Below are 9,559 nucleotides of genomic sequence, written 5' to 3'. Positions count from 1 at the left end.
ATTTTTCCTGTTTGTAGCAGGTTTGCAGAGTGCTAGACATGTCCTTGTTAGTTAAATGGTTAAAAGTTAACTGTTTAAACCGCTAAAGATATTTTGTTTAAACAGTTCGCCAATTTAAGCTGCTGGGGCTGGGCCTGTTCCAGCCGTCACAGGGTTGGCAGGCCGGCCGCTGTGCGTGTTAACGGTTAAGGCAGGTTAACCAGTAAGACTAACGCTTACCGGTTAACATTTTTCATCCCTAGTCCTTATGATGCATACTAGCAAAGCAGGATACAAATCATGGCTAATTCTAATGAGTCCCTTCCTTAATCCTGCCAAAGTCCAATCAAATGGTCCCTAAGGAAATTAAACTTGATAAGATATCGAACTTCGGATTTTCTTAAGTATTTTTTACATAAACTTTGAACCACAAATAGGTGTGGCAGAATTTTGATTTTTTTTTTTTAAATGATTTCAATGAATATTCTCAATGGTTAAGCATTTTGTTACTTTTATCAATTTTGCTGGGCTGATCGCTTGGTACATATGGATGATACACTATTCCCCCCCCCAAGACATATTATGTGGACAGTTGAAAATGGGAACACGTATGTGGGGAGGTCAATGAAAACTAGGTAAGGGCACACTCAGAGCTCACCTAAAAGGTGGCCAAGTCAACCCAAATACTTGGGGAGGGGTGGGAAGCTGCTGCTGCTATAGATCAGGATGACAGCTGATCTATTGGTCTGTGTTTAAAACCATTGAACGCTGCAGAACAGAACAAGGCCAAAGAGAAGCCTGAGCAAAGAAAGCAGGCTGTGACAAAAGCATGCGGTCACGTCTGCCTGACGTGGGCACATCTGTGGATCCCTCATCAGTTTACATTTGCTCAAGATGCACTACAAGAAGCTGGCTCTCATATGTTGACTACGACGTGAGACACCGATGACAACAAAAGCCAATGTCAATGGCTAAACTTCTTCACTTATAGAATTTAATTGAAAGCAGTTCACAACTTCAAAGTGCAATTGAGCCTAGAAGATTATGTAATAATGGCACCTCCTCAACAGCTTTATTCCCTGGTTGTATATTCACAGTCCTATCTGCTTCAGTCAGTTACAGTTTTTATTCTTAGCACTGTAGGGCCTGCAGCTCTGGAACTGCAAACTGTTCTTACCGGAACAGGACCACAGTAGCAGAGCCTAAACTGGATTAGTGTTCATTCTGGGCTGGCTTGAGCACAACCCTGCTTTTCAGATTCTGGGATAACTTGGCAACTGGAGGAGGAGGAGAAACCTCTCTTGTAATTTGAGCAAACAAGATATGGAACTACTGAAAGGCAATTATCTGGTAAACACCTTGATGTGCTGTGCAGAATCATAGAAGATTAGGGTTGGAAGAGACCTCAGGAGGTCATCTAGTCCAACTCCCTGCTCAAAGCAGGACCAACCCCAACTAAATCATCCCAGCCATGGTTTTGTCAAGCCGGGCCTTAAAAATCTCTAAGGATGGAGTTCCATCACCTCCCTAGGTAACCCTTTCCAGTGCTTCACCACCCTCCTAGTGAAATAGTGTTTTCTAATATCCAATCTAGACCTCCCCCACTGCAACTTGAGAACATTGCTCCTTGTTCTGTCATCTGCCACCACTGAGAACAGCCGAGCTCCATCCTCTTTGGAACCCCCCTTCAGGTAGTTGAAGGCTGTTATCAAATCCCCCTCACTTTTCTCTTTTGCAGACTAAATAAGCCCAGTTCCCTCAGCCTCTCTGCGTAAGTCATGTGCCCTAACCCCTTAATCATTTTTGTTGCCCTCCACTGGACTCTCTCCAATTTGTCCACATCCTTTCTGTAGTGGAGTGCCCAAAACTAGATGCAATACTCCATATGTGGCCTCACCAGTGCCAAATAGAGGGGAATAATCACTTCCCTCAATCTGCTTGCAATGTTCCTACTAATGCAGCCCAATATGCCATTAGCCTTTTTGACAACAAGGGCACACTGATGACTCCTATCCAGCTTCTCGTCCACTGTAATCCCCAGGTCCTTTTCTGCAGAACTGCCACTTAGCCAACTGGGCCCCAGCATGTAGCAGTACATGGGATTCTTCCATCCTAAGTGCAGGACTCTGCACTTGTCCTTGTTGAAGCTCATCAGATTTCTTTTGGCCCAATCCTCCAATTTGTCTAGGTCACTCTGGGCCCTATCCCTACCCTCCAGCGTTTCTACCTCTCATCCGCAAACTTGCAGAGGATGTAATCCATCCCATCATCCAGATCATTAATGAAGATGCTGAACAAAACCCCAACCCCTTGGCTACTCTGCTTGATACCAGGTGCCAACTAGCCATCAAGCCATTGATCACTACCGTTGAGCCCGATGATCTAACCAGGTTTCTATCCACCTTATAGTCCATTCATCCAATCCATACTTTTTTAACTTGCTGGCAAGAATACTGTGGGAGACCGTATCAAAAGTCAAGATATATCACATCCACCGCTTTCTCCATATCCACAGAGCCAGTTATTTCATTGTAGAAGGCAGTCAGGTTGGTCAGGCATGACTTGCCCTTGGTGAATCCATGTTGACTGTTCCTGATCACCTTCCTCTTCTCCAAGTGCTTCAAAATGGATTCCTTGAGGACCTGCTCCATGACTTTTCCAGGGCGTGAGGTGAGACTCACCAGTCTGTAGTTCCCCGGATTCTCCTTCTTCCTTTTTTAAAGATGGAAAAAGGCAAATATAGTGCCCAATAGTCTGGGACCTCCCCCGATTGCCACGAGTTTTCAAAGATAATGGCCAATGGCTCTGCAATCACATCAGCCAACTTCCTCAGCATCCTTGGATGTATTGCATCTGGCCCCATGGCCTTGTGCATGTCCAGCTTTTCTAAATAGTCCTTAACCTGTTCTTTCACCACGGAGGGCTGCTCACCTCCCCGTGCTGTGCTGCCCAGTGCAACAGTCTGGGAGCTGACCTTGTCTGTGACAACCGAGGCAAAAAAAAGCATTGAGTACTGTAGCTTTTTCCATATCATCTGACACTCGGTTGCCTCCCTATTCAGTAAGGATCCCACACTTTCCCTGCCCACCTTCTTGTTGCTAACATACCTGTAGAAACCCTTCTTGTTCCCCTTCACATCCCTTACTAGCTGCAACTCCAATTGTGCTTTGGCCTTCCTCATTACACCTCTGCATACATGAGCAATATGTTTATACTCCTCCCTCGTCATCTCTCCAAGTTTCCACTTCTTATAAGCTTCCTTTCTGTGTTTAAGCTCCCCAAAGATTTCTCTGCGAAGCCAAGCTTGTCGCCTGCCCTATTTGCTATTCTTTCTGCACAGAGTCTAGGCTTAAATGAAATTGCTACAGTCAGACTCAATGTGATAAACCTTATCCATCCACTTTTCTGTACCCTCAATTCTGCCACCGTGGTCTGGCTGATCCATCACCTTCTGTATTCTGCACTGAGCCAGACAGAATGCACCTCGGCTGGACCCTCTCCCTAGCATTGTGAATTGAAAGGAAGCAGGAGGCACGCTTCCCTGGGAGGTGGCAAAGAAAAACTCTCGCACCGTGCACACATTCAGAATGAGTCCGTTGGCAGGAAGGAAGAGTTTTGCATGCTCTAGGTTAAACCACTAGCTACGCTTCCCTTTCCCTTCACCTACTGTTGCGATGCTCCTTATTGCTAAATCCGTTGCTCAGGCCGCATCAATTGGCTTTAAAGCGAGTTAGGGGGCGAGGGCAGCCATGGGCATGGGTGGTAGAAATAACGTACCCTACACTTGGGCCCTAGTTTGAATCATATCCGAGTGTATCGTTTGCAATGCCACTACAGGCCATTGATGTAAATGTGACTGCAGGTGGTACCTAAGCAGCACTACCCCAGTGGGGTGAGGGGGTTTTTTAAGGGCCCTGGGGGCCTGCGGCAGGAGTCAGCACTTGTTGCAATGCGGTTGCATCAGCTCCCCGCGTGCATTGCGCGGGGGCTGCCTGCCGCGCGCGGTTACTCCGCGAGGTTTGGCCGCTTTCTCGTGACACGCAGCCAACCCCGACAGCGCGAGTTGGCGGAAATTGGCAAAATTCTGCGGCCGCCTTCCCGGGCGAGCCCAGCCCCAAAAGTGGAGATGCCGGGGATTGAACCCGGGGCCTCATACATGCAAAGCATGCGCTCTACCACTGAGCTACATCCCCGCCGTGGCAACAGCCCCGCAAAGACACGTTACCTCGATGCACAAGGCTAAAAAGGTTCTTCCCTCTCCACGCCTGGTTTCTATTCAACACCTTCCCCCCCCCCCGGGGCCCCACCTCCGCTCCCTCCACTGCGAGCCTTCCCAGACAGCATCCGCCCAGCCCGGCTTTCTGTGCCGCACGGAGCCGGCGCCCTCCGCTGCTAGCCCCAGCCTGCAGCCCTCTCGCCCCAGGCGCTGCGCTACCTGCCCCCCAGGCCACGTGCACCACTACCGGCGCCCCCCCCCCTCCGGCTGCACAGGGTCATGCAGGCAGCGCACCACGCACCGCGCGCGACTCCCTCTGCAGGCGGCGTTACCTGGACAGCCCCGTGGCTCTGGCGCGCGCCAGGCGCTTTATCCGCGCTGCGAATTGTGCAGCCTGTCGCGTCTGTGGCTGGGGGGTGTCCAGGCCATGCACCCAAGGGGGGGGAGGGGCTGTTTGTGCGTGTAATAGACGTGCAACAGAAGGCAGCGTGGGTGCAGGGTAAAGCCCAGCTGCTGGCCCAGGAATCTGTGCAGTAAAAGCCCCGCACATACCGCAAAAGGGAATGCTGGTTGCATTGCAGCGCGCGTGTGCGGTATAACACAGCTTGTGGTGACACTTTCACCAGGTACATCCTCGTTAGTATAGTGGTAAGTATCCCCGCCTGTCACGCGGGAGACCGGGGTTCGATTCCCCGACGGGGAGGCCACAGTGTTTTTATTTCCTTCCTCTTCTATTCAAGGGGAATTTGGGCTTTGAGGATGGGGAGGAAAAACCCAAACCCTTCATGAAACGTGTCATCATTGATACAAGCCAGTCTTAGCACAGAAACATCTTTGGCCAAGCAGCTTGTTCAACTGTTGCTTGTAAATTATTTTGCTTCAGTTCATTAGGGGCTCGTTCACCTGCACATCTACCAATGTGATATATGCCATCATGTGCCAGCAATGCCCCTCTGCCATGTACATTGGCCAAACCGGACAGTCTCTACGCAAAAGAATTAATGGACACAAATCTGACATCAGGAATCAAAATACTCAAAAACCAGTGGGAGAACACTTTAACCTGTCTGGTCATTCAGTGACAGACCTGCGGGTGGCTATATTACAACAGAAAAACTTCAAAAACAGACTCCAACGAGAGACTGCTGAGCTAGAATTGATATGCAAACTAGACACAATCAACTCCGGTTTGAATAAGGACTGGGAATGGCTGAGCCATTACAAACATTGAATCTATCTCCTCTTGTAAGTATTCTCACACTTCTTATCAAACTGTCTGTACTGGGCTAGCTTGATTATCACTTCAAAAGTTTTTTTTCTCTTAATTAATTGGCCTCTCAGAGTTGATAAGACAACTCCCACCTGTTTATGCTCTCTGTATGTGTGTATATATATCTCCTCAATATATGTTCCATTCTATATGCATCCGAAGAAGTGGACTGTAGTCCACGAAAGCTTCTGCTCTAATAAATTTGTTAGTCTCTAAGGTGCCACAAGTACTCCTGTTCTTCTTTTTGCTTCAGTGGTATACCTCCAAAAATGATGTCCTCCACCCCAAATTGGTCGCCTGCGGTGTGGGGTCATTTATTGCAGGAGACGTTACTGCAGTGACAAAGATGCAATCCATTCAAAACATTATTGTGCTGTAAAAAGGTTTGATGTATGGATAACCTACATATATATCCATGTAACCTAGATGAGAGAAATGGAAACTGCTCTGAAGTTAATGGAGTAATAAACTACGGGGGGGTGGTGGAATGCACCTCTCTATTCACACCCCACATGCTATTGTAATAATTTTTGTACAAAGTATGCCTTGTGAGGTATCATTTGAAAACTAATAACTCGCTGGTCAATAATGTCATGATGAAATGTGTGTTGCAACATTATATGTAGACTTATGAACATAAGCTGAAATGATCACTGACCTGTGTTTACCAGACAAGTCCCAGCAGTGTGTAAACCTGTTTCTGAAAGACAAAGAACCAGCTGACAACACTAGCCAGGTGTCATCAAAGCTGATGGACAATTACCTATCAAGTGGCCATTCTTTGGCAAGGAACTGTTTGGGACCAAACAGATCTGCCTCTTAGCAAACAACAGCATGCAATCTCTTTCACCACCAGATCCCTTGATTCCAACCTTGCAGTGGAAATGAACTTTCTCTCTGGGTAACCCTCAGGAAAATGCATTTCAAAGCATGACTAAACTATAAAAGTGAGGGGCAAAACCACCCCAAGTTCTCTCTCCCTAGACATCTCTTTCCTTTTCACCAAAGAAGACAAAAGAAGCAGCCATTGGACTTTGGGCAAGATCCTGGCCTGAAATTTGGTCAGCCCTGTTGCTGGAAGCAGGTGGTAAGAATTTTATCTTGAACCTAGTCTAGCTTGTAAAATTGTATTTCTCACATAACCATTTCTGACTGTATATTTGTACTCACTTAAAACCTGTCTCCTGGTAGTTAAATAAGCCTGTTTTGTTCTTTCATCAAAACTGGGAACTCTGTGGGTAACTCCATTTACGGTGGCAAACTGTTGTATGTTGATCCCTTAGAGGACCAATGGACCAAATATATCTGGATTGCCCAGGAGAGGGATGGAAAGTGCAGAGCACACGTGTTTTGGGGAAAATTCAAGACTCGGAGTGTGTTGGGATCACCCGCTGTTGCAAGACAGCAGGGCTGGTGGGACAGGCTGCTAGGGTCAGATTAACTGGACCAGGGCTGTGGCTATATAAAGACAATCAGGGTGTGACCTGCATGCTGTTTGGCTGTTTGTGAGTGGCCCAGGTGGGAGCTACAGCAGCAAAGCGTTGTGAGGCAGCCCAGGTTGCAGGGCAATGGTGACACACCCCTCACTGTCTGGACTGCACCCCAGAATGTCAGAGGGGGATGGCCACTCTGCTCTCTGACTGATTGAACTTTTAGATTTTACAGTTTTGGAGCACTGTAAGGATGTACTGTCTGCAGCAGACCACCCCTGCTTAATCCCCTGGGACAAGGAAACCACCACACTAGTTCTGTGCGCACTGTATTGTGTGTGTGTATAAACGCACTATAGTGCGTATATATAAATATAGATATAGCTATAGAGATTGCTGGGAGGTTCTTTTAACTGAATGTATTATCCTCTCCCCACAGTACTGTTTACCCATGTCAAATATCCCACAACGCTTTGCAAAGCTGAAGTCAGCGTTGGCATTTGAAAATAGGAAGCCGGTTAAGCTAAGACAGTGATTCTCAAACTATTGTACTGGTGACCCCTTTCACATAGCAAGCCTCTGAGTGCAACCCCCCTTATCAATTAAAAACACTTTTTGATATATTTAACCCCATTATAAATGCTGGCAGCAAAGCGGGGTTTGGGGTGGAGGCTGACAGCTCACGACCCCCCATGTAATAACCTCCTGACCCCCAGTTTGAGAACCCCTGAGCTAAGATACATGAATGGTGATTCCTAGCAGAGATCAGGCTGTTCCTCTCCCCCCAACTGGTTTGGAACATAGTGTCCAAAACAGAGATAAGAAAAAAACCAGAACAAATCAATAAGTTAAGGGACTATTACAAACTGGTGGGCGTAAAGAGTTTTGTAACTTATAACATCATACTATAAATTCAACTAGCTGGAACACGTATCTTTGAAACAGACCGTCTGTGTAAGGGGAACATGCTGCGAGAGAAGAATTGCTTCCAGGAAGGAGGGTCTGTATGTCTCCTTTTCATAGTGGACTGCTTTGCCTTTAGACAAATTTGGATATTTGGTCTCTTGAACATTTTTCAGCATGAACCCGAATGTTGTCAAACAATTAGCTACACCTTGTGTTAGTAGGATACATGCAGTGAAGGGGTTAGGATTTGGGCCATAATACATATGTGCAGAGTGGTCACAAGATTGCTGTGGCAATCCTAACGCGTTTCCTCATTGTTGTGTATTTAGTCTCTCACTACCAGCGCTGGATAAACATGGCTGTTCCTTGCTCAGAAAAGAAAAGCAACAGAGTATTTGTTTGTATGTGGCTAAATAAACACACATTTGACTGGTGTAAGAGGATTGCAAGACCCTGATTGGGCTGAGCACCTGCACCACTGTTTAGGCCTGACCTGGTTCAAATCGGAGAAAGTCTGGGAGTTTTGCCACTGACTTAAATGGGAGCAGGACTGGTCTGTTGATGTCAGTGGGAGTTGCCTGTGATTCTCAGAATTGTTTAAAGGAGTAATTATTTAAAGTTATTAATTTAATAATTATAATTTTCTGATGGCTCCTGATGCTTGCAGTTTCCAATGTCTCATGCATTCTAGGGTGAGCCTGGAATGTGAAAATCTGCTTTGATTCTCAGAATCAAATTAAAAAAACTTTTTGATATATTTAACCCCATTATAAATGCTGGCAGCAAAGCGGGGTTTGGGGTGGAGGCTGACAGACTCTCAGAATCAAAGCAGATTTTCACATTCCAGGCTCACCCTAGAATGCATGAGACACGGGAAACTGCAAGCATCAGGAGCCATCAGAAAATTATAATTATTATTATTAAATTAATAACTTTAAATAATTACTCCTCTGCACATACACAAAATACTCCTTTGGGCAGAAAACAAGCATTTAATCTGTAACAACATTATTTAACAAATGTATGAACATGTCAAAGCAGGAGTATGTAATAAAATTGGCTCATCATCCATTTTAATATACAATCACTTGCCCAGTGCATGCTATAATATTTCATCAGTGAATGTATTGTTTGTCATCTGATTCGCCTTGTGTAACTGTCTCATTAGTGGGAATTATTAGAAGAAGCATGGAACATTTGATGGAACACAATGAAACAACCCGTAACAAAAGAACAAAATTTGCACAGTGCAACAGAACATAACACGGTTAATGTGACAAATCAACATGCTAAAGCAACTAATTAGTATTGAATTCATTATGAATAATAATTAATAAGTATTATTAATGAATTAATAATGGCAATATCCTTCACAGCTGGCATCTTACTTGCTCTTTTATTGTATAAAGGAAAGAGCATTTAAAAAAGGGTTTCAAGAACAAGATTGGGGTGATGTGGTTGGCTGACCATTCAAAAAAGGAGGGGAACCCCCCCCCAAATCTGCTATACATGATTAAGTGCTTCTAGACAGCAGGGTGGTGTTCAAACTCAGCCACAGTTTTCATTACCTGCCGAAATAGCTCAGTTGGGAGAGCGTTAGACTGAAGATCTAAAGGTCCCTGGTTCGATCCCGGGTTTCGGCAGATATTTTTCTCCTTTTTAGGAGGGGGATTAAGGGCCGTCCATTCAGGTTGCCAGGCGGTGTGGTGAGACTGGAACTGCGGAAGAACTAGCCAAACCTCGTAGCCCTCTGATGCA

General features: G+C 45.9%; 3 non-coding genes across 3 annotated transcripts; 2 read left to right on the top strand and 1 right to left on the bottom strand.

Moving 5' to 3' along the window:
• Positions 1-4,100: 4,100 nt before the first annotated feature.
• On the bottom strand, positions 4,101-4,172 carry TRNAA-UGC. Its single transcript has one exon. It is a non-coding gene; the product is annotated as a tRNA-Ala (tRNA).
• A 654-nt stretch (positions 4,173-4,826) lies between these two features.
• On the top strand, positions 4,827-4,898 carry TRNAD-GUC. The gene has a single exon. It is a non-coding gene; the product is annotated as a tRNA-Asp (tRNA).
• A 4,473-nt stretch (positions 4,899-9,371) lies between these two features.
• Positions 9,372-9,444, top strand: TRNAF-GAA. Its single transcript has one exon. It is a non-coding gene; the product is annotated as a tRNA-Phe (tRNA).
• Positions 9,445-9,559: the final 115 nt, after the last annotated feature.

Source organism: Trachemys scripta, chromosome 15 (assembly GCF_013100865.1).
Source record: "Trachemys scripta elegans isolate TJP31775 chromosome 15, CAS_Tse_1.0, whole genome shotgun sequence".
Classification (NCBI taxonomy): domain Eukaryota; kingdom Metazoa; phylum Chordata; order Testudines; family Emydidae; genus Trachemys; species Trachemys scripta.
Note: the sequence above shows the minus strand (reverse complement) of the source record. Positions and strands in the feature narration are given on the sequence as shown.